Raw genomic sequence first — 9,893 nt, 5'->3', positions numbered from 1 at the left:
AGAGTCCATTATAGATTTCCTTCTCAGTTACCTCTATACAAAGTGTCAATTGTTGAGTGTGATTCAAGGTTGGACTAGTCCTCATGATGGCCTTACTCATTGCAGTAGTACAAGTTAGGGCAGTACCAATTCGAGATTGGTAGAATGTGATAATCTCATTTTGGATTGCCTTAGGTTCCATAATTTTCCACCATTTGCTACAGTCAGTGTTATAACCCGTACTTTGCACCTAAGGACATGTTGGGAATACTTGTAACAAGTCAAGGGTAAGACTATGCTTGGTCTTGTTATATACAAGTTTCTATTGATTAAGTTGGGAGGTGGATTTATTGGAAAAGTTAAAGGGCAAAATTGGAATTACTCATGTGGAAATACCATAAAAGGTTAGGGGAAAAATTGGAATTTCACATGTGGAAATACCATAAAAGGTTAGGGGTAAAATTGGAATTTCACATGTGGAAATACTATAAAAGGTTAAGGGCAAATGTGGAATTTCAACTTGGAAATATTAGAAAAGGTGAGGGGCAAAATGGTAATTTCACATGGAAGCCTCTTAGTCATAAAATCCTAGAGATATCTAGATAATTTGAGAGAGTTAGAAGCAAGAAAAATTTGAGGAGAAAAATAGAGAGAAAATCGGCCAAGAGGGAGTAAAATCAACCCTCCAAATTTCATCCCCAAAAATTATAATTTTCTAGTATTCCTACTAAGTCAAGGGTGCTCTACAACATGGTGGAGTTGTTTTGGAAGTTTGGAGACTTGTTTCATTGATTTGGAAGTGAAGAAGTTAGAAGAAAAATGTAAGAATTCATTCATTTTATTATGTTATGAAGGTTTGTGTATGTTGTAGTATGTTGAGGTGTGTAGAGTTTATGGAAATATGGAAGTTTGCATGGTAATATGGTGCCATGTATACATGTTCTTATATGAGTAAGAATTATTTAATTTTGTGTAGTATTTTTGGGTAGTATTTGAATGGTAGTTATGTTAATTATTTGATGTTGAAAATGAAAGTTGGATGAGATTAATTGGAATTGGAAATAAGAGTTAGGTGATGAGATGGAAAAAAATTAAGATTGCATAGCTTGTTACTTGTTGTTGTAATTTTTGGAATATAAGGAATATTAAATGGTGTAAGTTGGTATTAAACTAGTTTGTAGAAATTATGTAATTTGAGTGTGATATTATAAGAATATGGAGGTAAATTATTAAAAGTATGGAGTGTTGTTGTTGGTTGTGAAGTTGAAGAAAGAAAATGAATTTTTAATATTTTGTTGTATTTATGGAATTTTTGAGTGAAGTATGGAGTTGATAAAAAATGGATAGCTTACTTGGTATATTTTTACTTATGTTGGAATGAGTTGAAATTAATTATGGATATGTGATATGCATATTTATTTGGAAATGCAAAGTTTGGTTGAAAGTTGTTGCACTAATTGGAAGATTACACCAATTTATGTTAGGGTGTGTTTAAATTGATTATTGATGGAATTGGTGTTGTTGTTGGCTTGGTTGTTGATATTGTGGCCGAGTTGTAATCTCGGGGTTGTCATATATATAGGGGAGATGCTGCCAAAATTTTTGTAGACAAGTATTGGAAAATTGAATTCTTAAAGTCTTATGAATAGTAATTGGGAAATATGACCAATTGTAGATTTTAGAGGAAACGGGAATTGAATTTGGACAACCGTAAAACGTCAAAAAAGTATGTAAAGCTTTACATTTTCTTCTCTTGGCATGTCCTAGATGTAATAGGATTGAATACGAACCTCGGGGATCACTCTACTCTTCGGAATCGACGTTCAAAAATTTCCTTTTTCTATTCAATAGAATTGAATTAGGTAATTATGAATAGTTTTGGAAAAATTGTCTAAACTTCTAGATTTTGCACAAATGAATTCTGAATACCTGAAAACTCTTCTAAATAATGTTATGAAGTCTAACACACGTGATTTGTATACGCCACCTCATTTGACCGAGGTGGGCCCCACTGTTCCGAATTTTTCTTCGTTATTCCGTTTGAATTACGGTAGGTAGAAATTGAAAGAAACTCTTTGCTATGCTTCCTAATATTATATGAATAATTATTCCGTTAATTCCCATAATATATTTTGAAAGTACGGAGATGATTCGGAAAATACTATTTTTACGTAAACTATTGTGATATTGGAAGTACTTGTACTATTATTATTATTCAAGTTTCCTTTTTATGATTTGTTATCGAAATTATGTCATCGAGTCTGTATAAATGTTTTGTAATTTAAATTGCATTTAGTTTCTCACTACTCCACTCGTGGATGCCTCAATGCTTCTTTCACTGAGCGTGGGCCAGGATATGTTTTCGTGCGTAATTCTCTGCATTGTTCGCCGTGTCCCGACGTGAGGGGGCAGGTATGACATGTACCATGGGGTGGTAAATATTATGCCACGGAGTTATGCTGTGCCATGTACATATATGTTTGTGATATGATATGATATGATATGATTTGATATGGCCATCTGATATGATATGATTTGTTACGGAGATATTCCCTACTCTGGTGTTATGCTGTGCCGTGGTGCCGATGATGGGAGGGCAACCACACTTTGTTCACCGAGTCCCTAATGGGGCCGGATATGGCATATGTCTGTGCATATATGGTTTGAGATTTTGATAAGCATTTTGAAATTCTAAACATTGATTTCATGTTTTACATATACTATTCAGATTATGATTTTATATAGTTCAGTGCATGCTTTACATATTCAGTACATTTTCCGTACTGACCCCCTTTCTTCGGGGGCTGCGTTACATGCCCGCAGGTACCGACGTTCGTTGTGTTGAGCCGCCTGTTTAGGACATCTGCTGTGTTATTGACAATGCTCCTTTGTTCGGAGCTTGTATTTTGGTACTGACTCTATCTCTGTACATTTGGATATGTTGGTCAGGGGTACGACGGGGCCCTGTCCCGTCTTATGACTATGCTATCATCTATAGAGGTCTGTAGACAGAGTTATGTTGTGAGTTTTGTATATATGGTTTGGATTTTGTGTGTTTTGCGACAGCCTATTGATCCTCGTGCCTACATCTATTTTTGCGATCTATTTAGCAATCTTTTCTAATCACTACATTTGTTTATTCAGAAAAAAAAATAGACTAATTTGGGATAAGGGTACGTTTGGGTGCCCAACTCGGGCACCAGTCGCGGCCTACGGGGTTGGATCGTGACAGTCAGTTTTACAATTTGTTTCTTATGTCTCCTCTCCTTTATCGTTGTTGTCAAATACTTGTTATTTGAATCTCTCAATTTAATCCACATAGTCCTAGATTTTTATTGGTGAATGCTATCCTTAATATTTGTCCATTTCTCCAGTTGGATTAGAAGTCCTTTCTTTTCCAGTGCCATAACATCAGTGTAGTCTGAAGAAAGCTTCAACTACGTAAGTTTTAGGATATTTTTGATGATTTAGATCTTCTCTATAGCTCCCTTGTAATTATTATTATTCAACATTTTTAAGTGTGGCTTCAACTGTTTCAACCTTTTTCATATACATTTTAACTTATTCCCATGTAATCTGCCAGTCCATCTTCTTTGTAATGCAGGGACAAATGTCTCATGGGTTGCCCATATATTGAAGAATTCAAATCGAGTTTTGCTACTGGATGAAGTGAGGTTCATATCCAGAAGCATAGGTGAGTAGTATGAAATATGAGGCAACTTGTAATCTAGTACCAATTGTCCATATTACATCATTCATTAATTATTTTTCATTGTCCTGTCTAGTCTACTATAAATTCTATCTGAACCAAGTTATTTGTTGGATCATGAGTAGAAATCTCCTTTCCATATTAACTCATTTAAAAGCAAGTCTTACACACATTTAGAAAAGTCCCTAGTTTCGACCCTTATTACTGGAGCACTATAAAGCCTATCTTGATTATGTAAAAGCACATTAAAGTCTCCCCATACAAGCCAAGATTTAGTATATTGAGTTGCCAGATTTCTTATATCAGACCATAAAGCATTCCTCTGGTCTATTGTATTATAACCATATACCACAGTCAAACACCATTCTATCTTGTTATCTCTACTAAGCATAACATAGTAGATATATTGAGCACCTTGGATAATCATTTCAACATCAAACATGTTATCATCCCATAGTATTCATATTCTTTCAGTCACAATATTTGTATAATTGTGAATCATAACCCAGCCAAGAGCTATAACAGTTGTTTCATTCACTTTAACTCTTGTCTCTACCAAGCCAACAAGATTTATGTGGTTTTCTCTTAAATATCTACTCAGTTCTCTTTGCTTATACCTTTTATTAATACCTATTATATTCCACACTAAACAGACCATTTAGATATTGATGGAGGTGCCACCTCCTTCATTAGGAAATGGGGGTTCACCAACACAACAGTTGTAGGTTGTAACATTTCAAAACTATTCTTCATAGTGACTGATATAGCCTGTGCATAACTCTTCCTACTTTTACTTCGTGATGCAGTGGCTACAGGAGCGGACCTAGAGATAGTCAAGGGGGTTTGGGTGTAATGACCCGTTTGGTCATTTTAAGAATGAGTCAGCTCTCTTCCGTAAAATATTTTTTCCGCAAAATTTAAATTAAAAATTTGGACTATTCAATAACCATGGTTATTTAATGGAGGGGTGAATTTAGATAACTCATTTAATTAATGGATTGAAGTGATAATATATTTAACATCATGTAGCACTTATTCCATATTTATTAAATTAGAGTTAGTAGGTTTATATCACTTTTAGTAATTAATTAATTAGAAAAGAGAAGAAAAAGAGAAAAGGAACAAAGCAGAAAAAGAAAAAAAAGAAATGGTCTGTTTACCTGCGACGGCGACAATCTTCAGGTAAACATTCAACTTGAATGTACATTAACATGAAAAACATTTGTATGCTTCAATCTACTTATAACTTTGGAAAATTATTATTTTATTAAAAGAAACATGTGATAATGACAAGATAGGATCAACATTGGACTAGAAAACAAAAGTAACTATTATTTGTTCATGTCGACTTCCAACAACTTTGCATTTTGCAAAGATTAGTAATTCTTATAAGTGTATGTTTTTGTTCTTTTTTTTTTAATATAGTCTTACGGGTAAAAGTATATTAAGGACCATAACTCAAGTTTTTTTTTTAAAAAAAGATATATGAATAATTAGATTTAATCGAAAATAGCAGGTTGACCATGCCTAGAGTTTTCTATAGGTTGTTAGTTAATTTCTTTAGAAATTCATGCGTGTTTAATAGTTAGGTTGATTTTGAAATAGTGATATATATTAAATAATAGGTGTATTGTACTATATGAATATCATTAAATTTATGTTATTGGAGGAACTAAGACTTTCCCCTAAGCTTGAGATTTAGGGAATGAAGTATAGATTTGGATGAGTTTTGGTACTAGGCTAGACATATAGTAATATAGGTGTTGTTAATTTTGAAACATTATTGTGATTATCTATTTGACTAGATTACATTGATTTGGAGGCTCAACGAAAAGGGAAGGCTCAAGTCCCACAGTAATTGCTTGATTAATTAAGGCAAGTGAATTTCTAAACCTCAGTTTAAGTTTGTAGATGCTTGTATTCCCGTGTTATGTGTATTGGGGAGTAATGAGAATTGGACTGGTTATTGACTGTATGATTGGCCTTAAAAATGGAGATGAAGGATATAAAATGGTGATCTAATGACATGTATTGGTGGAATTGATATGTTGTGATTGTGAATTTATTTTGGACATGTGAAATGACTATATTGATGTGAGATATGAAAAATTATTGTTGTTGTCATATTATTATCGTGAATTATATGAACATGAATTGATTGCATTGGTTCTGACATATTATGTTGAGATTGAAAATGATATGAAACAAAGGGGTCGGGCCACACGCTCCGTGACAGGTATTATAAAATAAAGGGGTCGGGTCACACGCTCCGTGGCAAGATATATATATTGAAGGGATGGGCCACATGTTCTGTGGTAGGTTACATGGACAAAAAATGTCCCTCATGGGTTCTGGACTGTGATTCAGCGGATGTGTACCGATAGAACAGACATGCATCATTTCATTGCACTGCATTGCACCTTTCTGATATTTGTGAATTTTTGTTTACCCCTATATTGCTATATATATGATGAATTGACTTGATATGATTCACTAATAAGGTTATTGATGAGTATTCGTGGACTATATTGATGTTGTTATTGTACAAGTATAGAGTTGAACTGATTTTATGCAAGTTGTAGTTAAGGAGGTTCGGTTGGGAGGACAGGAGTACTTGTATTTATTAAGTTTGGCTTAGTTTTAGTTATCCACTTGCTGAGTACTGTGTTATTTGATACTCACCCCTTGCTTCCAGACTTTTGTAGGTTGTGAGCCCGGACCTGCTTGATCTTCTAGCATTTTCTACCACTTTCGAGGCTATCATTCTGAGTGTTGAGGTAGCTGTTACATCCATCCAGCGGACACCTCTTACCCTTTTATTATGTTTTAGTCTTATTCTAGAGATAAAGACATTATGACTGTATTCTCTTTCGTACTTCGGTAATGTATTAGTGGCTTGCATACGTGACAATCAGTCTTGGAGATTTTGAGATTATTTATTTATTTTTGACTAAGTTAAACCTTGTTTTATCTCAATTACTTCCGCATTTACTTTTCATTGGTTATTAGGCTGACTTATCTCGGTGGGTTGAGATGAGTGTCATCACACCCGGATTTGTGTCGTGACATTGGGTGAACCTCTCGGTAAAAATTTATGTTGTATATATAAGGTATTTATAAAAAAGTTTATGTCTATATATTAATTTTGAGATTTTTGAATATATGATTAGAAGTTGACTTAGTGGTTGAGGGATTCAAAACTAGCCTTAAGGTCCCAAGTTCAAATCTTAAACACTATATTTTTTTTCGAACCCCCTTAATAGAAATCTTGTATTTCCCACTGAGTAGCTTTGCTCTTGCCTGGATACTTATCTCTAGTAGTCACAGGTGTAAACTCCTCACCTACAGGATGTTGATTGTTGAGTTTGGATGGCTAAGGTTGTTCATGTATCTCCATAGGTTCCTGGACAGCAGCCTTACTTAGGAGGTGGTTGTTACTGCTTTGATCATGGTTTATCAGGTTGCATGAGTCTTGTCTTATGCCAATCATGCCCCACCATCATATATTCTTCACAATACTCTGGCTTCCAGACAAAAGTAATCACCTGCTGAAACGTCTGTCCATGTGCATCCATGATTGTTATCTTAGTAGAAATTGGCTTAGTGACATATACTTCAATTAACATTCTTGCATAAGATATCCTGTTTGTTTAGTTGTACATTCATTCGCAAAAAATGAAATTTCTATGGCATTTGCAATTCTACTTAATGAATCAGAACCCCAATAATTTAGGAAGGTAACCTAGAGTGGGACTTCAGCTAGAAATTCTGCTTTGAAATCAAGTTTGGGAGTTCATTGTTTCAGTATAATAGGCTTACTGTTTATACTGTATGGTATCGTAAATAATATCTCATTCATATCTAATTCAGATTGAAATTTCACCACATAATAACCCTCATCATGATAAAACAAATTGGGGTTGGCCACAGCTGTCCAAATGTGGGATATTAATTTTTTCATATAGTTATAGCCAGGCATTTCTTCAATTACATACACAATTAGAGAATTCTTCCATTTTCCTCCTCCTCCTCTTATTCCATTTCATGAAGTTTTACTATTATGTTACCATTAACCATATCAGGTGTAATATACTTCAAAGTTATCCCATTACTAGCAACCATATTTCCATCAAATAGATTGATTCATGGATTAGCATCTGTCTTACCAGCTGGATCTGCCCTCACATCACCTTTTGGTTTCTCCACAAGTTGCTCTTCTACTGGATCTGGTGGTACAATAACCAATGGAACAATGCTTGATGGTGTCTTTGTTATTGGTTCGGCTGGACCAGGTGTTGGTTGGCTCTGATGAAAGAGAGTCAAAAAGGGAGGCCAACAAAGTCAAAAAGGCTGCCTCCCTAATGACTTTCTTACAACCTTCCTTTGTTGAATTGAACATTTCATATGCGTTTTGAAAATGCGTAAAATAATGTTACGCATTTTCATTCTCCTATAAATAAAGGGTCTCTTGTCCTCATTTAAATCATCCAGAAAGAGAGTGTAAGAAAACAAAGAGAGTTATACACCAAGATAAATATTTTAGTCTTGAGTGTCCTCTTTAGTAGTTGTTCCTTTTACAAAAGAGAAGTGTTAATTGTTGTTTTCTCCTTATATTTGAGAGTTGTGTACTCCATATTAAATAGTGAGATCCTTCTACCCCGTGATTTTTCCCTTTTATCATTTAGAGGGGTTTCCACGTAAAATTCTTGTGTCCAATTTATTTTCAATATTTTCATCATATCAAACTTTAGTTGTGGTGCTTCCTCGCCCCAACATTTGAATAGTCTCTAGGCTCTAGTTAATACTCATTTGAATTGACCTGGATGTGCCTATGTGTTCGTTTATCATCGTTTCAGGATTTTCTTTATTGCTCGATGCTTCTCTAGCCTGCTCACAAAGGTCTTTCAGTTATGAACCAACTTTCTTATTATTTACAGTTCTTCCAGACAATGTGATGTTCTCATTCCTTGGTCTCCCTCGTCGTCTCCTTCTTGCCATATTCACCGTGGCGTATGTTAGCAGCACTTAAGTTGAGAGCATTTCAGAGATGGGTTTTCTCCAATTATTATTTATTTATTTGGAGAAATTAATAATATAATTGGGTGAGTGTTTGGGTTTAGGCTAGACATATAGGAATATGGATGTCTATGGACTCATTTTCTTACGAAAGTTGTATATTTGATAGATTGAAAATGTTCTGAGGAGTTGGAGAAAAAAATACTAGTGAATTAACTTGTTTGACTTCGATTCTTCAATTGAGATAGGTTATGGTTTGTTTTATATGATAGAGAGACTATTAATAGTGATTGATAGTCATTGAGTAATGTTATGAAGTTTTCTATGCACTTAATTGTGGCCTGGTTGATGGATATGTTATTGTGATTGGTCTGTAATTCCAAGACAGTGAAATTTATAATGTTGAACTTACTCTATCAATGTGATGCATTGAATAAAGAAAACTTGATGAAATAATGTTAATAAAGTGTAAAGTGATGATAAAGAATGATGGATTAACTATATTGTTGGATCGGGTGACACGAGTCGACATAATATATTTGAATCAGGTGCACGAGCCAACGCAACATATTTGGATCGGGTGGTACGAGCCGAAATAATATTATTGTATCGGGTGTCATATTTTGGCACGATAATATTAAAATAAAATATATTAAAAATTAATTTCTCAAAAGAGCATAATGTTGAGTCTTGAGTCCTCGTGTGTGTTTTTAATATTGTTGACTAATTATGTACTTGCTTCATTATATTGTCGTTGCCACTTGTAGTTGTTTCTTGTTGCTTGCTACCTGCTAAGTGTTATATTTGATTTTATGTTATTACTTTATGCTTGTTAGATTCTATTTTGAGTCGTCCGATGATACCTAGTCAGTGCATATTACCCTGTACTAATTCCTATTTGTATTTTTCTTCGTTTTTCTTTTGGTAGAGTGCAGCGAGTGTATCAACAACTTCAACTCTCCCTTAGCTCTAGCTAATCTCCAGTACATAAGATTTCAGGGTGAGTTGTACCTTCTAGCTTGCGTTGGATTTTCTCAGTCATGGCATGGTATCCTTAATTTTTGGGCATAAACTATTTTATTTATCACTTCTGGTGTTCTTGATACTCTTAGATTTGGTATGTTGGGATTAAATATGTTTGATGTGATGACTTTTAGGTTTTGAAAAACAATATGTAATAAATTGTAGT

General features: G+C 34.3%; 1 long non-coding RNA gene across 4 annotated transcripts; it reads left to right on the top strand.

The window, feature by feature from the left end:
- Nucleotides 1-604: 604 nt before the first annotated feature.
- On the top strand, nt 605-6,648 carry LOC129904503 (uncharacterized). Of its 4 annotated transcripts, none has more exons than XR_008770436.1 (4): nt 605-800; nt 2,803-2,888; nt 3,354-3,673; nt 6,384-6,648. It is a non-coding gene; the product is annotated as an uncharacterized LOC129904503 (long non-coding RNA). The 4 variants fall into 4 exon arrangements; XR_008770437.1 differs by having other exon boundaries at nt 2,803-3,420; nt 3,563-3,673; XR_008770434.1 differs by having other exon boundaries at nt 2,803-3,673.
- Nucleotides 6,649-9,893: the final 3,245 nt, after the last annotated feature.

Source organism: Solanum dulcamara, chromosome 9 (genome assembly GCF_947179165.1).
Source record: "Solanum dulcamara chromosome 9, daSolDulc1.2, whole genome shotgun sequence".
Lineage (NCBI taxonomy): Eukaryota > Viridiplantae > Streptophyta > Magnoliopsida > Solanales > Solanaceae > Solanum > Solanum dulcamara.
This window is presented reverse-complemented; position numbering and strand designations above follow the sequence as displayed.